Genomic DNA, 4,757 nt, shown 5'->3' with positions numbered 1-4,757 from the left:
AAAAAATCAAAAAAATCATAAAAACCAAAAATATTTGATGTTTCTTGCTTAAAGTCTAGTGTCTCATCTTAAGTTTGGTGTCAATAGCATGCATTCATTCATGTGTCTTAAGGGTCTTCAAGTAATTCTTGATGATTTCTTACTCTGATCTTTGAATTCTTTTGGCTTGAGTGTTTATGTGTCTCATATAGTGTTAGTAGTGTACAAACTGCTAAGTTTGGTGTCTTGCGTGCATTGTTATTTGATTCTTATTGCATTTTGATTATTAAAAATCCAAAAATACTTTTAATTTGTGTCTTTTCAAGTCAATGATACAAAGAATTGAAGATTCAGAACATGCTGCAGAGGAATTATACAGAAAAAGCTGAGCATTCAAAAATGCCCAGTGAAGAAGGCAGACTGGCGTTTAACGCCCAAAGAGGTAGCATTTTGGGCGTTAAACGCCAGAATGTATACCATTCTGGGCGTTTAACGCCAGGATGGTGCTAGGGGGAAGATTTTGTTTTCAAATCAATTTTTTTTCAAGTTTTCAAAGTTTTTCAAAATCAAATCTTTTTCAAATCATATCTTTTCAATCAAATGTTTTCAAAATCAATTTCTTTCTTTTTTCAAAGATACTTACTAACAATTAATGATTTGATTGAACATTTTTTGCCTTTTCTGTTAAGGAAGGTTTTATGTTTGAATCATATCTTTTCTTGTTAGGCAAGTCACTAATTTTCAAATCAAATCTTTTAAAATTATTTTCAAAACATATCTTTTACAATTGTTTTCAAATCATATCTTCTCAATCACATTTTTTTTACCATAACTTTTCAATCAAATCTTTTTTACCTCATCTTTTTTCAAAATAGTTTTCAATCAAATCTTTTTGATTTCTAATTTCAAAATCTTTTTCAAAAATCACTTGATTCCTTTTCCACTTTCAATTTTCGAAAATCAATTAAGTGTTTTTCAAAATGTTTTCAAAATCTTTTGATTGAATTTTCGAAAATTCTCTTCCCTCTTTCCCACATCCTTCTATTTATGGAGTACCACTCCTTCTTAATGCACAATTCGAACCTTATCTAATTAAAGTTCGAATTATTCTTCTCCTTCTTCTTTCTATTTCTCTTTTCCTCTGACACTTCAAGGAATCTCTATACTGTGACATAGAGGATTCCACATTTTCTTGTTCTCTTCTCTTTCATATGAGCAGGAGCAGAGACAAAGGCATTCTTGTTGAAGCTGATCCTGAACCTGAAAGGACCTTGAAGAGAAAGCTAAGAGAAGCCAAAGCACAACTCTCTTTAGAGGACCTGACCGAATTCTTCAAAGAAGAACCCATGGCAGCCGAAAACAACAATAATGCCAACAATGCAAGGAAGGTGCTGGGTGACTTCACTGCACCTACTCCTGATTTCTATGGGAGAAGCATCTCTATCCCTGCCATTGGAGCAAACAACTTTGAGCTTAAGCCTCAATTAGTTTCTCTAATGCAACAGAATTGCAAGTTCCATGGACTTCCAATGGAAGATCCTCATCAGTTCTTAGCTGAATTCTTGCAAATCTGTGACACAGTCAAGACTAATGGGGTAGACCCTGAGGTCTATAGACTGATGCTATTCCCTTTTGCTGTAAGAGACAGAGCTAGAATATGGTTGAATTCTCAACCTAAAGAAAGCCTGGACTCTTGGGAAAAGCTAGTCAATGCCTTCTTGGCAAAGTTCTTTCCACCACAAAGATGGAGTAAGCTTAGAGTGGAGGTCCAAACCTTCAGACAGAAGGATGGAGAATCCCTCTATGAAGCTTGGGAAAGATACAAACAATTAATCAGAAGATGTCCCTCAGACATGCTTTCTGAATGGAGCATCATAGGTATTTTCTATGATGGTCTCTCTGAACTATCCAAGATGTCTTTGGATAGCTCTGCTGGAGGATCTCTTCATCTGAAGAAGACGCCTACAGAGGCTCAGGAACTAATTGAAATGGTTGCAAATAACCAATTCATGTACACTTCTGAAAGGAATCCTGTGAACAATGGGATTAGTCAGAAGAAAGGAGTTCTTGAGATTGACACTCTGAATGCCATACTCGCTCAGAATAAGATATTGACTCAACAAGTCAATTTGATTTCTCAGAGTCTGTCTGGAATGCAAAATGCACCTGGCAGTACTAAGGAAGCTTCATCTGAGGAAGAAGCTTATGATCCTGAGAACCCTTCAATGGAAGAGGTGAATTACCTAGGAGAACCCTATGGAAACACCTATAATTCTTCATGGAGAAATCACCCAAATTTCTCATGGAAGAATCAAGAGAGACCTCAACAAGATTTCAATAACAATAATGGTGGAAGAAACAGGCTTGGCACCAACAAGCCTTTTCCATCATCTTCTCAGCAACAGACAGAGAGTTCTAAGCAGAATACCTCTGACTTAGCAACAATGGTCTCTGATCTAATCAAAACCACTCAAAGTTTCATGAATGAAACAAGGTCCTCCATCAGAAATTTGGAAGGACAAGTGGGACAGCTGAGCAAGAAAATTACTGAACTCCCTCCTAGTACTCTCCCAAGTAATACAGAAGAAAATCCAAAAGGAGAGTGCAAAGCCATAACCATGGCCGAATATGGAGAGGAAAGAGAGGAGGTGGACGCCACTGAGGAAGACCCCAATGGGCGTGCACCAATCTCTCTGAGTTCCTCAATGAGGAACAATGGGAATCTGAGGCTCAAAATGAGACCATAGAGATTCCATTGGACTTACTTCTGCCATTCATGAGCTCTGATGAGTGTTCTTCCTCTGAAGAGGATGAGTATGTCACTGAAGAGCAAGTTGCTAAATACCTTGGAGCAATCATGAAGCTAAATGACAAGTTATTTGGAAATGAGACTTGGGAGGATGAACCACCTTTGCTCACCAAAGAACTGGATGACTTGTCTAGCAGAAACTGCTCAAAAGAGGCAGGATCCTGGGAAGTTTTCTATACCTGTACCATAGGCACCATGACCTTCAAGAAGGCCTTGTGTGACTTAGGGTCAAGTGTAAACCTCATGCCCCTCTCTGTAATGGAGAAATTAGGGATCTTTGAGGTGCAAGCTGCAAAAATCTCACTAGAGATGGCAGACAACTCAAGAAAACAAGCTCATGGACTTGTAGAGAATGTTTTGGTAAAGATTGAAGACCACTACATCCCTACTGATTTCATAGTCCTAGAGACTGGGAAGTGCATGGATGAATCCATCATCCTTGGCAGACCCTTCCTAGCCACAGCAAAGGCTGTGATTGATGTTGATAGAGGAGAGTTGATCATTCAAGTGAATGAAAGATCCTTGGTGTTTAAAGCCCAAGGACACCCCTCTATCATCATGGAGAGGAAGCATGAAGAGCTTCTCTCAAAACAGAGCCAAGCAGAGCCCCCACAGTCAAACTCTAAGTTTGGTGTTGGGAGGCCACAACCAAACTCTAAGTTTGGTGTTGAACCCCCACACTCAAACTCTAAGTTTGGTGTTGGGAGGTTCCAACACGGTTCTGAGTATTTCTGAGGCTCCATGGGAGTCCTCTGTCAAGCTAATGACATTAAAGAAGCGCTTGTTGGGAGGCAACCCAATGTTTTATAGTTAACTATTTTCTTTTGTTATTTTATCTTTTTTGTAGGTTGATGATCATAAGAAGTCACAAAAACAATGAAAAAAGCAAAAACAGAATGAAAAACAGGAAGAAAAACAGCACACCCTGGAGGAGAAGAAGCTGGCGTTCAAACGCCAGTAATGCTAGCTGTTGGGCGTTTAACGCCCAGTCTGGCACCATTCTGGGCGTTTAACGCCAGAAAGGGGCACCAGACTGGCGTTAAACGCCAGTAAAGGGCAACAACCTGGCGTTAAACGCCAGGAATGGGCACCAGCCCGGCGTTTAACGCCAGAAATGGCTCAAAACGTGAATTTTGATGCCACTTGGTGCAGGGATGACTTTTCCTTGACACCACAGGATCTGTGGACCCCACAGGACCCCACCACCACTCTCTCTCTTCTTCCCCCACTCACCAATCACCTCAAAACCTCTTCCCCAAAACCCTTCACCTATCAAATCCCATCTTTCTCTTCACCACTCACATCCATCCTTCATAATCCCCACCAACCTCACCCTTCAAATTCAAACCACTTTCCCTCCCAAACCCACCCATAATGGCCGAACCCTTACTCCCCCTCTCTCCTATATATACCCTTCTTCAACCCTTCATTTTCACACAACCTAAACACCCCTTCTTTCCCTTCTTGGCCGAATACACCACCATCTCCCTCTTCTTCATTTCTTCTTCTTCTACTCTCTCTTTCTTCTTTTGCTCGAGGACGAGCAAACATTTTAAGTTTGGTGTGGTAAAAGCGTTGCTTTTTCATAACCATTATGGCATCCAAGGCCGGAGAAACCTCTAGAAAGAGGAAAGGGAAGGCAAAAGCTTCCACCTCCGAGTCATGGGAGATGGATAGATTCCTCTCAAGGGTGCATCAAGTCCACTTCTATGAAGTTGTGGCCTTGAAGAAGGTGATCCCCGAGGTCCCCTTTTCACTCAAAAAGGGTGAATATCCGGAGATCCGCCATGAGATCCGAAGAAGAGGTTGGGAAGTTCTCACCAACCCCATTCAACAAGTCGGAATCTTGATGGTTCAAGAGTTCTATGCCAATGCATGGATCACAAAGAACCATGACCAAAGAACCCGAATCCAAAGAATTATCTCACTATGGTTCAAATACTTGGATTTTAGTCCGGAGAGTGTGAGG

The 4,757-nt window shown here is 40.6% G+C and overlaps 1 non-coding gene across 1 annotated transcript; it reads right to left on the bottom strand.

Annotated features, from left to right (window-relative positions):
- Positions 1 to 1,730: 1,730 nt before the first annotated feature.
- LOC130937977 (small nucleolar RNA R71) lies at positions 1,731 to 1,838 on the bottom strand. Its single transcript, XR_009069164.1, has one exon. It is a non-coding gene; the product is annotated as a small nucleolar RNA R71 (small nucleolar RNA).
- Between the last annotated feature and the right edge of the window lie 2,919 nt (positions 1,839 to 4,757).

This window comes from Arachis stenosperma, chromosome 6 (genome assembly GCF_014773155.1).
Source record: "Arachis stenosperma cultivar V10309 chromosome 6, arast.V10309.gnm1.PFL2, whole genome shotgun sequence".
NCBI lineage: Eukaryota > Viridiplantae > Streptophyta > Magnoliopsida > Fabales > Fabaceae > Arachis > Arachis stenosperma.
The sequence above is the reverse complement of the archived record's forward strand: the minus strand, read 5'-3'. Positions and strand labels throughout refer to the sequence as shown.